This window comes from Phragmites australis, chromosome 3, assembly GCF_958298935.1.
Source record: "Phragmites australis chromosome 3, lpPhrAust1.1, whole genome shotgun sequence".
In the NCBI taxonomy this organism is placed as follows: Eukaryota; Viridiplantae; Streptophyta; class Magnoliopsida; order Poales; family Poaceae; genus Phragmites; species Phragmites australis.
The window spans coordinates 39,572,780-39,589,937 of record NC_084923.1 but is presented as its reverse complement, the minus strand read 5'-3'; the positions used below and the strand labels follow the sequence as shown (position 1 = coordinate 39,589,937).

At 40.8% G+C, this 17,158-nt stretch overlaps 1 pseudogene; it reads right to left on the bottom strand.

The window, feature by feature from the left end:
- Positions 1–1,336: 1,336 nt before the first annotated feature.
- LOC133913034 (phosphomethylpyrimidine synthase, chloroplastic-like) lies at positions 1,337–5,302 on the bottom strand (annotated as a pseudogene).
- Between the last annotated feature and the right edge of the window lie 11,856 nt (positions 5,303–17,158).

The following is a 17,158-nucleotide window of genomic DNA, read 5'->3' as shown; positions in this document are numbered from 1 at the left end:
ATTTTAGAGGAGAGAAGATGATAGGTTTAACTTTGTAATAGGTTAGAGCTTTTGTAAGAGAATTTTTTTTAAATAGGACTGACCTATGTGCTTAATGAAGTTAATTTTCTCACATAAGCTTATGTTCATCTCCTTGTAACCATCTCTATGTAGTCATCTCCTTTTGATTCCTTTGTTTCTCTTGTAAGTTTTGATTTTTCAGTTATGATTTTTGTTTTTTATAGCCTTCCATGCAAAGAGTTTGTACTTTTGCAGTGCACATGCCTTCCAGAATAGCTCTACCTCGTCTCGCTCTGCAACTCCAACAAACATCCATCCTACCTGAAACATGACCACACACCTCTTCGGTGCATACTTGGTGGATTACCATGGCTAATTGCGTCTCTACATCTAGAAAAGACTTTTGTAGGATCGAGATTGACGATTAGAGAGAAGTGAATATGCGACTTATCGAATTTTTTCGAATATGATGGCCTTCTCCTTTGTTACATCCAACACATCTAAAAAATTCAAGTGAAAACAAATAGAGAGAAATAAAAAAAACCGATAACATATGACTTCATGGATGAAATATAAACATAAAGTTTTATTTACGACCATTCTAGGATCCTAGTCATAAAAATTTCGCAACTTAAAAAAAACTTAAGAAGATGATCACCAGATGAAGAAATTCTTCAAGTTGATGATTTGGAGAGATGTGGTACTGTGCCAAGCGTGAGAACCTCAGTCCTGAATTTGTTCGCTCAGAGGTTGCTCGTGGACGAGCCATCATTCCTTCCAACAAGAAGCACCTGGAATTGGAAATATTGTTGGAAGAAACTTCTTTGTAAAGGTGAATGCAAATATTGGGAACTCAGCTGTTGTGAGCTGCATTGCCGCTACTATGGCATTATGTGATAATGGCTTCCTTATAACATTCGGTCAGGGGTACTATTTTGTCTGTCCCGCTCCCTCTCGCTACTATGGCATTATGTCTCCAATCTAGTTTTTTCCATTTCGTCATGGTATTGTCGCTTGAGTGTATACTATATTTTACTTTTCGTTCAAATTTTGCATGGAGCCCCGGAACAGCAAGTCGTATACCGAACGTGCAGAATAGCTCCCCTGACCGAATGTTATCATGTGCAAACGAGGTACCATGACGAAGAGGCGCGTAAGAGCAGAGATCGGTGCAGGTTTTTTTTTTTTTTTGAAGATGAGATCGGTGCAGGCGCAGATTGAAGCGACAATAGCAGCTTGAGCGGTCTTAGCAATTTGAAGCTATAGAGACGCTTTCTACCCATCACCAATGAGTGCGTTATCATGTGCGTAAAGAGACAAGCAGTGACAGGTTCAGTTTACGTATGGCTCAGAAACATATCGCCAAATCAGCAGCATGAGCTGCAATTTTGTAGGATATCACACCTGCCTTTACATCATCACGGTTAGGCAATCCAAGGTGCTCCTTTGGTGTTAAATAACAAAGAAGTGCAGTGCCAAGGGCTCCGATGTTGGCAGCACCAATGGCTGAGGTGATATGATCATAACCAGGTGCAGTATCAGTTGTCAGTGGACCCAATGTATAGAATGGTGCTTCATTACACCACTCCAGCTGTGTCTCCATGTTTTCAGGAATTTTATGCATCGGGACATGCCCTGGACCTTCATTCGTCACCTAGAAGTTCAGGGATATCAGAAAAACCGCTTCCAAGTTTCAACTACTGAGTGACATATCAAATAGAAGTAATTCATCATTAAGACCACATTACTGTTCCAAGTTTCAACTACTGAGTTAACAGGCGCATAAAGACGACCTACCATTGATAGAACATCATTACAAACCAAGTGTTTCAAAACCTCATCCATAACATTTTCTTACATGCTGATCCAGATGAACTCATGAAGAATGCCATAGTAGGCATATGGTTTTAACAGAAAATTCCTCGAGTAGCTTATTCACTAAGGCATACTGCATTGCACCATAAATGATGCACAACTACCAAATAAATGGTACATTAGTCATGGGTGCATCACTGGTTAGATCCTAAACAGATAATGTATAACCTATTAGAAGTGGTACCTTTATGTTTAGTATGCAATTTGCAGATCCAGCAACCCTATTCGTTCCTAGTACACAACAAAATCTCGCTTGCACTGTTTTTTAGTTACTCAAGTTAACATTTTCGAACCCAACCGGTTTTGAGCAATGATCCCTACAAGTAAACGGATTTACTACTTTATTACCAGGTCTACATAGGCCCGGTTATCTTCAACTCATCATTTACCTGGTGCATCTTTAAATATAAGATTTTTATATTTGAGTATAATCATACAGAACTTCCATAAGGAGTTCTCCATGATGGATAACATGTTCAATAATCTTTTCAATAGAATTAGATCAACAGCCGTACTACAATGGTGGGCAACTGGGCATAGACTATGTTAGTACTGTAAAAAGCAAGTCTATATGTTTCGATTTACTCATAATATTCTCACCTGCACATCTTTCTCCCATGCACGACGAGTTAGCTCTCCTTGAGTCATTAGTTCTGCAAACTGGGCACTATCATTAGCATCGTAAATAGAACCAGACCTTAAACCATCACCAATGGATAACGCCGCATCATACTGGTTGCATATGTCTAGAATTTCATCCCAATGCTCATAAGCAAAGTTCTCCCTGTGATACGTTAAGCACCATTTTGCATGAATTGAGCCACCACGTGAAACTATGCCAGTCATTCTCTTTGCCGTGAGAGGAATGTAACGAAGCAGGACACCAGCATGGATTGTGAAGTAATCAACACCCTGTTCAGCTTGTTCAATTAAAGTATCCCTGAAGATTTCCCAGCTCAGATTTTCAGTGATACCATTAACTTTCTCAGGTGCTTGGTAAATAGGGACAGTCCCAATAGGAACCGAAGAGTTACGAAGAATCCACTCCCGGGTCTCATGGATATGGCGCCCTATTGAAAGGTCCATGACAATATCAGCTCCCCACATTGTGGCCCACTGGAGCTTGTGAACTTCCTCCTCGATGGAGCTCACAACAGCTGAGTTCCCAATATTTGCATTCACCTTTACAAGGAAGTTTCTTCCAACAATCATGGGTTCCAATTCCAGGTGCTACTTGTTGGAAGGAATGATAGCTCGTCCACGAGCAACCTCTGAGCGAACAAATTCAGGACTGAGGTTCTCACGCTTGGCACAGTACAACATCTCTTCTGTTATAATTCCCTGCTTAACATAATACATTTGTGTGTATCGAGGACTACCTAACTTCTCCCTCCTGTCAATCCATGCCTTCCTTATCTTTGTAAGTCCTGCAAAAAGTTTTTGAATGCTTATTACAAAATATAAACAGCCAAATGTGTTTAGCTGTATATGAGGAGCAATGTAACTCGTTTTGAGGGATACAACAGGATAGAGACCTTTTTCTTCCTTAAATGTATAAAATATGAAGTCAAAATCGTGCATAGTTGTTCACAAAAGTGAGAGAAAAGTAGCCCATCCACTGGGTGATGTCACCACTCACTTTTGAATTATTATGGTTTAGCAGAGCTTATTTTGTAGTTTGATATACTATCATACTTAACATTATAAGGAAATAATGTGAAATGCAGGATATATAGTCATATTACACTCCTGCCTTTCCTAGAAATCAGGTTAATTATTTTTAAAATGAGCTTTTAAATAAGATAACTCAGAAGGCAGTCCATAACAATCTAAAGATATTTATGAACATAAATGTCAGAGAAATTCAAGACACAAAAAATGAAGCATAAGTCCAATTAGTTACCAATCCTTGGGCTTATGTTTTGAGGACCGCTAGTGTCATATGTATCGAAGTGCTCATTATCTCCAGTCAAATGGACTCTGCCGAATGGAACCTTGAGGAGATGACCGGATTCCTCGTGAACAATTTCACTGAAGAGCACAATCACAGCAAACATAAGCTATTATCAATACATCAGCATGATAGAATGTTAACATGGCCAATGCAGTCATCAGGTTTACGAGAAAGGAAATCATGCCTCGATTCTTTGGTACTCCTTGGGAAGCATTCTTCGAATGATGGGAGTGGCAGAAATTCCGGAGCTGTAGGGTCAACTGTATGCTTCTTTTGCCTGGGTTTTAGTGGCTCTGCTGTTGATTGATCAGTCACTGAAGCAACCTTGGGGATTAAAAAAGCAAGGCTAGCATTCCTGTCCTACACGTTTTGAGGACGTGAAATGCCTCCAAAACCAGGTAAAAGTGCAGTTTTGGGGAACTTCAGACTGTTGCAGCCACTCTTCATGGTCATTGCCGATGTAAATGAGGGTTGCAATGCAGCCATTTCTTGTTCAAGGTACAAATTAATGACTGCAGACAACATACTATTATAGATTGGAAAATACAGTCTCTGTCTGGAAAAAGAAAAAGAGAAAAACACAGTCTAATGCCCATGTAAGCCTCTTGAAGGTTATGATGCACTGAGCTCTAGTCGTCGGCATCTATGGTAATTACAAGTTGTAAATCTCCATTCTGAGTGAGTAAAGATTTTAGCGTTCTAAGCTACTGCAGGATCGGAAAAAGGCTAGCTGAGTGCAACGTAAGGTGACAACCGACAACAAAAGAAGGGACATAGCAACTGAATCGACTCCTCTGGTCTGCAGGTTTGGGGCCATCTAAACCAATGCCACACGCGTGTCTGTCTAACATTCAGAGTTTATCAATGAAGACTGGTTCTGATTTAATTTCAGCAGGGATACATTCAACTGTGTTAAGGTGGCACAAGGGGCCTCTGAAACTTGCTCATTTGAGCGACCATTCGTCTCCGTGCCTATTTGCTAATCCGCACCCTCTTTTTCCTGGAATACACTGCTCTCTACCTTACAAAATGTTCTGATTGACCAGAAAAGAAATGGAGAGTTGTGATCAAAGAATAAATAGGGCGTCATCTAAATGAAACATATATATAGTACAAGAAAAAAGACAAAGAAGCTATTAACATAGCTAATTACACACAAAGGCCTCAAAGGCCTGGGATAACTTGACACTTGAAACAAACCAAGATGTAGATATTACATCAAAACGCAGACACTCTAGATGAACTAATTCCCATTCAAACAAACCCGATCAGGGCCTCTAACCGATGAAAAACCCGCCTCAGCACAGAATTGGACCTAGACCCTACCAGAACCTGATCGTCGAGAGTAATGCGCGCGCGAGATCAAGGATTTCAAGGTCCCCCACCTCAGAGGACCGGCGAAGGGTGATCCACGCGATGGAGTGAGAGTGGAGTGGGGGAGTGGCAGATCTTTTTTTTTTTACAAGGGACCAGCGTGCGTGGGGGGGGGGGGGGTAGGGGACGTCTGGCCACACCACGCCGGGAAAGAAAGAAAAGGACGGGAGAATGGGGACGACGACGCGAGATATTTCGTCCGGGAAGATATTATTCTGGATCCGAAGAGCGCGAACGGCGATTATCACGGTGACCGAGGCATCCTCGGAGCTCCACGTTTCGCCTCGCCACTCCAGTCCAAATAAGCAATTTTTTTCGAAGGATCACACCAGTGATTCAATGTTATTAAAAAAGAAAAGAGTTAATTTAGTTTTAAAAGATAATTAGGTTTAAAAATCTTAACAACTATATGGTTGATTTAGGACTAATCAACGAAATACCCAACGACGTAAGTGCCTGGACAACAAAGGCTAAATACAACTACACATCGGAAATAAACAAATGTTGTTCGCAACCGGGTCATTGTGGCCGAGCTCGTCACACAAATACAGCCAAACAACTCCAACTTCCTAACACAGACCTCAGCCTCGGACTTCCCAATACAAATGAGCCCATCCAAACCACAAGAAAGGAACTACCGAACGACGCCACTAGGGAGGGCACAACGTCAAAAACGCCACCATCGTTCATCCGAAAAGATCGGTTACCGAGAGAACCTCCCAGAGAAGGACGAAGCACCACAACACCGCCTCTAAGGAGGTAACGGTGCTCGAGGGCATCGTCAGTGCTGGCATCACCATAAGGTCAAAAGGGCTTTCGCCTGGTGCTCCTGACCAATCATGGTCGTACCACATTCGCATCGCAGCCCCCGTGAAGATGCCGCCAACAACAAAAGTTGCCAGAGTTGAAAGAAAGGAAGCCGACATCCCTCACACATGCCGCTGACAAAGCCAACACCAAGCCATAAAGTCCCTCGCGGGCTAGGTCGAGGGGAAAAAGACCGATCCAGCAAGGGAAGGAGTCGAAGCAGCCCAGAGAGAGCGGAACACGCAAGCATCATGGGCATCAGCCACCAACACGAAGACATATCCTCTGCAGAAAACGACAACCTTTACAAAACAAACAACAGGTCGCCGCGCCACCGGGCCGAGCCCCCGCGCCACCCAGTCAAGCCTCCACACCGCAGGTCACACAGAACAAATTGTCGCACTTCCAGGCCAGGCCCACACGCCGCCAGTCACACAAATTCGGCCATCACACCACACTATCGTGCAAAAGCTGCACAGAGAGGCGTGGAAAACCCAAGAGGCATACGTGCACCGCATGGAAACCAGCCTAGCCGCCCCTGAGTGTGAGGAACTAACAAAATAGTATTCTAATTAATTATCAGGATAATCATTTGCTTAATCATGACCACGATGATTAACCGGAATACCATCCCAGTAGTCCCAATACATGTTTTATATCCAAGATCGAAACATATGTCTTTCTAATATATAGCATCACAACAAATCTTAACAAAGAGCGAGTAATTAAATTGTATTACAAATTCTTAAGCATTCAACCATTTACATCAAAAGGAAGCTAGAGGATACAAAAATATATCTATGAACCAACAAAAACTAGGTGAAGTTATATGCCCTTAGGCTCCACCCAAAAGCATCGTCACAAAAGTAGTTTGCACTACTCATTTCCGTCGCACATCAGCGGACGTGAAGTAGCCAAATACGAGCTCCTCCTCACCGGTAGAACCTAAAAGAGCAGTGTAAGTACGAAAGTACTCGCAAGACTTAATCCATAATGGGTACATATAATAATCCGATTCTAAGGATTATGCATTTAAGTCATTAGCAAGGAGTATACCACAAGGTTAAATAAATTCATATGCTTAAGCAACCTAGACTGCTATGTATGAGCATCTCTACTTAACTCAAGGCACAACTATCTTGCAACATCAACCTGCACATAAATGTAAAAGGAACCATCTCCTATAATTAATAAACCTCAACGACCAAACCCGACATACCATACCAATCAACCCAAATCCGGAAACTACAACCGTTACAAATGCACAGAAGTATACTCATAACTGAAAGTGCGTCAATTCAAATTATTCTTACACCCTGTATGGGGGTACAACTTTACCCAGGTGACCCGGGTCCATCCTCTTGGCCCCCGAAATAACATTTCTCATACCCAGAACTACCCACTTGCACATGCCCCTATGGTACTAGGGTTACTGCGAGCGTATCCCAAACACCTCCGGCTCTCTACCACCTTGTTTCTCCTTTATTTTTCTTACGCATCATGGGGCCGCAAGGCAAGTGTCAGCATGACATATGATACTCAAATTATTTATCCATTATCCGAATATATGGTTGTATGGAAAGTGTTAAAGTCAACAGCACCGACAGACGGTGCTTAAACGATGCAAGCGGTATATAGCATCCGAACTCCTCTCCTGACCTACCCCTAGCACCGCCCACATCTCGCCTCATCCTCACACCTCATACAACCTACATCATTGTTATTGTATTTATAAACAATAAGTAAGCACTAAGCTCATGAACAACAGTTAAACCATTGTTCGTCTTCTACCGAGGACCTAAGCATTTCTAAGCATATGGAACAAACTTGTAAGTTAGGCATCAACAATATTATTAAGACTACAAGGGTATGAATAATCAACAACTCAAGGTAGAGGTGATGCAAATCAATATAGGTTCTACCCATATAAACCCAACATTGACATCGCTAAACATGCAAACATACGTAAGCGACAACTTGTCAATTTCAACTCCATTCAATTCAAGCTAAACGGTGAAATATGCTTAGATATTTGCCTTACTGCTTTGGCGGTTGCCTGATACAGCCCGTACAACACTCACATAACTTAAGTAGCTCGGCGGTGCCTTCACTCGCTTGGACCGTTGGCTCAACGCTCTCTAAACAAATAAAGAATGCATTCCATAAATAATCAAACGAAGGGAAAATGTGCATATGATGCATGCTTGAATATTAATAGAGCACTATGGTTCGAAAATATTTGTAAAAGACCACCAAATGATTAGTGTTCCGAATTGAAACCCTGGACAAGGTAACCTAAGTACACACATCTTTGAATGGCTGGCGGTCAAATCGACATGGAGGTGGTGGTGTGACTGTAGGCCTATAGAAGGTTTTGGCGTCTGGTGATCAGACCACCGTTTGGAGGTCAGACTGGCCCTAGTTGCGATCTGACCGTGAGACCCTGCCGGCGCCACTTTGCAAGGCTGTCGGCGAAGACTCTGACGAAACCTTCAACCACAAAGGGTACCAAAATGCTCTATGGGACTAATTGAGTGCTTCTAAAGTGATTTAGGCAACATTGACTGAGCTAAACTCAAAATACCCCATAGATAAGCTATAGGCTAGGGTTAAGTTTGGATCTAAATGGAATGGTGATCGATTAGAGCTCAGAAACAATGAGAAAATAGTAGGAGACGTCTTACCTTAGCGTAGGGAAACCTTCTATTGGAGGGGATCACTCCGGAGAAGCTCCGATTTGGAGATCGGGCTCCGGGGTGGTGTAGGGGCTTAAGGTGGATGAACGCGCATAGGGACTCCTCCGACAAAGAGAATGAAGGGGGTGAGCTCGAGGAAGTTCCCTCCATCGATCGTCGTGGACGTTGAGGTAATCTCTCCCTCTCTCTTGGTGTGGGTGAAGGAATGAGTGAGAGTGAGAGTGTGAGAGTGAGCAAGTGTGAGAGAGTTTGTCGATTTTCTTAAGTGGAGCCTCTACGCTGTGATAGTCAGATCACAGGATGGGTCGATCAGACCATGGGAAGCCCACGTGGCAAACCTATGTGGCTGCCCCCTAGTGGTCAAACCGTAGGGAATCCAGGTCAGACCACGAGAGCGGTCTTGTGCTAAAAACTTAATTCTATTCCCCTTTTCTATTCTTCTTCATCTCTAAGGCATTTAGGGTTTTTTTAAAGGGCTCTAAACTACCTCCAAGTACTTTTGAAACATGTTTAACTTAAGTTATCAAACGAATACGCATACACATAATGCCATGATGATTATGAATGCTTAATCATATGATTGACGTTTTGGGACATGACAAACCTCCCCCCCCCCCAAAAAAAAGAATCTCGACACGAGATTCGGGAAACTCAAGGAACAGGTGATGATAATGAAGTGGAAGGAAACTCCCACAATTGGAAAAGAATTTATTTTGTTAAAATTCCTCGATGGAACGAAATGATAGTCATTGGGTCTTCACATGAGCTGACAATCAGACCGCGGCTAGGCTCGATCAGACCGCGGCTCGGTTAGACCACGGGAACAACGGTTAGACTGAAATTTATATAGAGAGTTTTGGGCTCTAAACGCCTCTGGTGGTCAAATTGGCAAATCAACAGCGGTCAGACTGCCAGGAGTATGTTCTCCCTACTCGAAAGGTTTCTAAGTGCAATCCTTTAGGAACAAACTTTCCATTCAACATAGTGATAACTATAGACATGTGAGATGCTCCAATTATGCAACATTACAATAATATTTACAAGCTCTCAAAAAGTTTGGATACTCAAAGCAGATTTTATCCTCACACTCCCAAGTTGCTTCATCCTCGGTGTGGTTGCTCCATTGGATTTTGATGAACTTAATAGGTGTCATCGAGTCTTGTGTTCCGCTCCATCCAAGATTTGAATTGCTCGCTCGCAATATGAGAGATCCGGTTGCAATTCTTGACTTGCAACTTCAATAACTTCGGTTGGAACTCAAAGACATTTCTTCAGTTGCGAGACGTTGAACACATTGTGAATAGCGGAGAGGGACTAGGCAAGTCCAATTGGTAAGCCACCTCTCCACGCCTAGCAATGATTTGGAAAAACCCTACATAACAAAATGCCCACTTCCCTTGGACTTGAAAGCGTCGAATCCCTTTGAGAGGCGATACCTTGAGAGATACAAAGTCCCCAACATCAAACATAAGTTCTCGTTGGCAGTAGTCTGCATAGTTCTTCTGTCAAGACTAAGATGTGAGGAGACACTTGCGAATAGCCTGAACATGCTCTTCTGTCTCTTTGACTAAATCTAAGCCTAGAAAAGCCCTTTCGCCATATTCGAACCAATTCAACGGTGTTCGGCATCTTCGGGCATAGAGAACTTCAAACGGTGATATTTCAATGCTAGACTGATAACTGTTGTTGTAGGAGAACTCGGCAAATGGCAAACAAATTTTCCACTTCTTTCCATATGTGAGAGCACAAGCTTGCAACATTTCTTCCAAAATTTGATTCACCCTCTCGGTTTGACCATCGGTTTGAGGGTGATAGGCAGTGCTATGAAAGAGCTTGGTTTCTATGGCTTCATGAAGGCTCTTCCACAAATAAAAAGTGAACTAAGTGCCTCGATCAGAATTATCTTCTTTCGAATCCCATGAAAGCAAACAATCCAAGTGAGATACAACTTAGCATAATCCTTGGCACTGTATCGAGTCTTTACCGGGAGGAAATGTACTAACTTTGTGAGTCAGTCCACGATGACCCAAATTAAGTCATAACCTTGAGAGGTCTTCGGCAACCCGGTAATGAAATTCATACCGATCTCCTCCCACTTTCAAGAGGGAATATGTAATGGTTGGAGCGTACCAGCCGGCTTAAGATGCTCGGCCTTTACTCTTCGGCAGACGTCACACTCGGTAACATATCAAGCAATTTCTTGCTTCATGCGAGTCCACAAGAATCTCGGCTTGAGGTCTTGGTACATCTTGGTACTCCCTAGATAAATATACAACAAAGAATCATGAGCTTCATCCAGAATCTTCTTCCTCAGTGCCTCAACCTTTGGAACAACTAGTCTCTTCTCAAACAATAGGACCTCCTGACCATCCTTAGAAAAACAGGCGGCCTTGCCTTCCTTCATTTTATCCTAATTCGGGTTATGCCATTGTCATCCTTTTGAGCTTCTTTGATCTCATCCAAGAGGGTGAATTTGATCTCTAAGTTAGCAAGAAATCCCTCTGGGTCCATTTCGAGTCCAAGCCTTCGGAATTCATCAAAAAATGTGGCATTTCCGGGCTTGACCATAAGATAATTGCATCGAGCCTTTCAACTTAGTACATCGATGAACACATTCGCCTTGCTGGGATGATAGCGCACTTCTAACTCATAGTATTTGATTAACTCGAGTCATCTTCTTTGTCTCATGTTAAGATTAACTTGAGTAAAGATGTATTTGAGACTTTTGTGGTCCGTATAGATATGTCACATATTTCCTAGCAGATAGTGGCGCTAAATCTTTAGAGCATGCACAATTGCCATAGGCTCTAAGTTATGAGTTGGGTAGTTCTCCTCATAGCGTTTCAACAGGCGTGAGGCATAAGCAACAACCCGACCTCCTTGCATGAGGACACATCTGAGGCCTATGCAGGAAGCATCGCAATAGACATTAAAACCCTTGTTCACTTTGAGTTAGGCAAGAACGGGAGCGGTCATGAGTAATTTCTTCAAAGTTTAGAAAATTGACTCACATTTGCTCGATCACTCGAATACACTCTCTTGCTTCAACAGCTCAGTCATAGGCTTGGCAATCTTGGAGAAGTTCTCGATTAACCGGCGTTAATAACCCGCAAGTCCAAGAAAACTCTGGATGTTGGTGACATTCTTGGGTTGAACCCAATTAAGAACTTCCTGTACCTTGCTCGCATCAACGGCAACACTGTTCTCAGATAGCACATGCCCCAAAAAAGTGACTTCCTTGAGCCAGAACTCGCACTTGCTAAACTTGGCATATAGTTGTGATCTCGAAGTCGGCCAAGAACACACGGAGATGCTCAGAATGTTCCACTTTAGGCTTGGAGTATATAAGAATGCCGTCGATGAAAGCCACAACAAACTTATTGAGTTCCTCTATAAAGGTTGTGTTCATCAAGCACATGAAGAATGTCGGTACATTGGTAAGGCCGAAAGACATGACGGTGAACTCATAAAGCCTGTAACGGGTAGAGAAGGTCATCTTTGAAATATCCTCTAGTCAGACATTTATTTGGTGACAGCTCAATCTCAAATCAACTTTAGAGAAAACCCAGGCACCAGTCAATTGATCAAACAGAATATCAATTCGAGGAATTGGATACTTGTTCTTGACGGTGACCTCATTCAACGGATGGTAATCAACACACAAGAAGGATAAGAAAGACCATGAGAAGAGAGAGAAGTATAACAAGAAGGACAAAAGCAAGTACCACAAGAAGAGCTAGAAAGGTCAAGCTCACATTGGTCAAGAATGGAACTCCAATGACTCTGACACCGACTCCGATGAGGATGAAGGTGTTGCCACCATTGCTTTAGCAACCACTCCACCGACCAAGTCGCTCTTTGATCATTCAAGTGACGACGAGGCACCCGTTTGTCTCATGGCAAAAAGGGCGCAAGGTACCATCTACTACCAAACCCATGATATTGATGTTACTAGTGAGCATGGTAGTAATAGTGATAGTGATGATGATTTGCTAGATGATTTAAGCAAAATATCTTTACCTAGCATGTGTGAATTACTTGATACAATAAAAAGTTAAGAGGAAACTCTCGAGAAGCAAGAAGAATTGCTCATCTTTGAAAAAGAGAGTGTAGCAAAAATGACCCTATTTGGTCATGATTGTGATTTTAGTGATTAATAACAACATAATCATTGGGACTAATATGTTTGTCAAGAAGTTATGTTAGTATATCTCAATAGTATATCTCAAGGATTTAATACATGAAGAAGCCACCGAAGCCGGGATAAAGTATAATTGAATTGGAGAAGTCATAGGAAAAATGACTACACTGGAAGGTCCGGTGTTGCCAGAGTTATACACATCAGAGCATTTTCCAGAAAGATGGAAAACTGAGTTGAAATCAGATTGTACTCACTAGAAGGTCTGGTGATAGGGAGATTGCACACACTGGAGTGTTTTCACTCAGAGGAGGAAATAAATAACTTTACCGGATAGTCTAGTGATCTGTGTGCTTTACACACTGGAACATGTGTTCCAGAGAAGACTGCAACTGTTGAAGACTGAAGATCAATACACTAGAACGTCTGATAATTAGATGACAATACACACCAGAGTATTTCCAGAGAGTTTGCAAAGATATGGAAATCAACACACCGGAAGGTCCAGTGATAAGAAGATCTACACACTGGACAGTTGAACTATGTAGAAGATCGCTCGGTCAGGCTCAAGTCTACAGATCGAAAAGTTCGATGATGGAATTGAAGGCAACACCAAAATATCCAGTGTTAATGACATATTGTCATTAATCACTAAAATCTCAATCATGGCCTAATAGGATCATCTTCGTTACAATCTTTCCATTTTTGGTGATTGACGACAACACAACTAAAGCAAGTGGCAAATAATAAATGATAGCAATTGTAAAGAGCACAAAGCCTTACGATATTGCTTGAATGCATATTCTTACCACTTAGTCCCCTTTTTGTTATGACTCCCCCTTTCTACATTGCCATTATCTCCCTTGATTGACCAATACAAGAGCTTCTCCATTGCATGCTTTTGATACCAATTGTAGTTGAGTCCCCCTTTGTCAACCTTGACATCTTGCTTGTTCTCCACTAGGCATGCATCTTACTTTGGTCATCAAACTTTTCTTTCTTTATCAACAATCTCAAAAAGGGTTACAAACACATATTGAACTCGAGGAATAGCGTTAGAGCACATGGAAGAGAGCTTCATAAATTATGATCCAATAAAAAGATATCAATTGAAGGGATACCACTTTTAGGGATAATATTTCAAGAATATGGTATCACTTGAAATGAAATCATATTGATCAAAATTCATAAAATCACATAATATAATTTAAACTACCCCTATATGTATGCATACATATGATAAAAGAGAGACATATGTATAACTAGACAATATGTCAATATGGAAGTTTAAGTTATATTATGCATGAATGTAGCTTAAATGAATAAATGAGTTGACAATTATACTAATTGAAGCCTTTAAGTATTGTATACCTCCGGGGACTTGTTGATTGCTCCATAGGACTACTTACATCTAGCAACACATGTTAGTCACAAAATCACAACCTATAGGATATGCTCCCCCTAAATGTGTGCATACAAATATTGAATATTTGTGAGAGATACGTACTTGTTTTTTATAACAATGAGGAGGATACCCTATAGATTGGATCATGGCACATGAAAGATACTAATTGTAAAACTAGTGCCATGTAAAGAACCTACAACTAATAAATCATGTAGGTTACTCATAAGAAAGAGAGAAACACAAGCTATCCTACCATATGAAAACTTACACTAAGTATTGCAATAAATTGTAATAAACACATGCAATGCAAGACAAGGCAAATGAGTTACAACAATTGAAAGATTTTGCATCTAACTCTATTACCTCTTTTATCTTTGGTTGGGGATTTGGGTATATGATGATCATGTTCTTCATCAATGCGTCGAATCTTATGTACTTGGTTTTTTTGCTTCAATCTTTACTCCATCTTGTAAGCCAAGTCCCCAAAACCACAAGTCGACTTGTGAACTTCAAGTCTTCTTTGGAACCCAAATCGATTTAAATCCCTTTATGTTAGTGATGACTTCCTTGGGTATCCAAATAGATTGGTTTCATCTCTAGTCCTTTTTTTCAACCATATGTGCAACCACTTTGCCATTATTCTTTTTCTTAAGTTTGTAATAGTTGCTCTTGATCTTGATCTTGTAGTTGGGTTTGATGTAGATGTTAGAATTCTTTTTGGAGAGGTTCATGATCTTCTTCTTCTTCTTGGTCTACTTCTTAACTTGCTTGCATTGAAGAGACTTATGACCTTCTTAATAGCACTTGAAGCATGTCACAATGAACCCCTCTGTAAGCTTGTTCACCATGTTATCACAGTTATCTTAAGGAGGTTAGACATGATTATTGCTCTTTAATCTTGTCAAGTCCTTCTTGAACTTCTTCACTTCTTACTTGAGCTCATCATTATTTTGTGCAATGAGTTCATTAGATGATTATACAACAACATTCTTAATGCATGTCTCATTACAAAGGCCTGAGCTAGATAAATTAAATAAATCCTCACAAGAAATGAAATCATCTATCTTAGACTTAAAATTAAAGAGTGAGATAGATTGCTTCAAAGGGGCCTTAGGTTGAGATTCAAAGCACTCAACTTTTGCCTTAAGCTCTTCACGCTTCTTATTTAGCAAATTAAATTTGCTCAATAATCATTCACAATTAGAAACAAAGGTAGTATTAATGTCATTAAGTGCATTGAATTTTTAAGCTCTTTTGGTTGTTTCTTAACGGACTTTTGTTGCTCAGTTATCAAAACAAGAAGTTCTTGTTGAGAGGGAAAATCCTCATCGGATTCATCATCACTTACATCGTTTTCCATACATTTAGCCATAAGGCACTTGCATGATGAGGACTTTGAGGAAGAGCTTCTCTTGGAGGAGTGGATGATGAGGCTCTCATCACTTGAGTTTGAATCTTCATCTTCACTCACTCATCTTCCCATGCTTACAAATGCTTTGCTTATTGCTCTTGTCTCTCTTGTTCTTAGTCTTCTTCTCTTTCTTGATATGACCAATTGTTTTGACAAGTCTTTTAAAGATATTGGATGGTCAATCTTGGTATTGATCCTCTTGATGTTCTTTTCTACTCGTGATATGAGCTTGGCTATTTTGGGATCAATTTCTTCATCGCTTGATGTGCTTTGATCATCCTCTTCATAGCTCTCTTCATCTTAATCACCATCATCTTCATTTGAGCTTGACTCTTGCTCTTGTCTCCTCATTTTTGCTTTCATGTGTGAACACGATGCTTGTTTACTTGTGAGGGCAAGGTTTTTTGCGTTGGATGAGGTAGAAGCTTCAACCCTCATGTTTATGGTTATCTCATGGGCGGTGATCTTATCAAGAACTTAGTTTGAAGTCATCTTGCTTATGTCGTGGTTGTCGTAGATGATGGAGAGAATTAGCTGTACTTTGGAAGAAGAGTTTGAAGTATTCTTCTCACCACTTGAGAATCTTCGATTTGCGTCAAATCTAACATATTGATCTCATTGACAAAAATATTCAAATGTGAGTATATATCATTAGCATTTTTATGGGATATTTATTTGATGCCATTGAGCTTAGTAACAAGCACATGATATTTATCATTGAGCTCATTCTTTGTGCCTTCATGTATTTCAATGAGACTATTTCAAATATCATATGCATTGGTGAGAGAATAAACACAATTAAATGCATCAACATTTAAAGATGATAAAATGATACTATTTGCCAATGCATCTAATTGTCTATCCTTATTTGTGAGGTGTTGCCTCATCGCTTCCTCGGTAACTCTCTAAACATCTAAACCTTTAGCTTGCAAATAATAAGTTATTAAAATTTTCTAGGTTTGACAAAGATTGAAGATGCTCAAGTGGTAAGAAGAATACTCCAAGCTCTTTTTCCAAAGTACAAGCTAATTGTCTCCATCATCTACAACAACAACGATATGAGCAAGATGAATCCAAATCAAGTTTTAGGCAAGATCACCACCCATGAGATGACTATGAACATGGGGGTTGAAGTTTCTACCTCATTCAACACCAAGAAACTTACACTCGCAAGCAAGCAAGCATCATGTTCAAACATGAAGGTGAAGATGAGGAGTCAAGAGCAGGAGTCAAGCTCAAGTGAAGAGATGAAGATCAAGATGAAGAGAGCGAAGAAGAAGATGATCAAAGCACCTCAAGTGATGAAAAGATTTATCCCAAGATGGCAAAACTCATGCTACAAGTAGAGAAGAACATCAAGAGGATCATACAAAGACTGATCATCAATCTCCTTGAAAGACTTGATCAAAACAATTGATCATATCAAGAAAGAGAAGAAGACCAATAACAATAGGGTGACAAGAGGAAGAAACAAAGTTTTTGCAAACATGAGAAGATG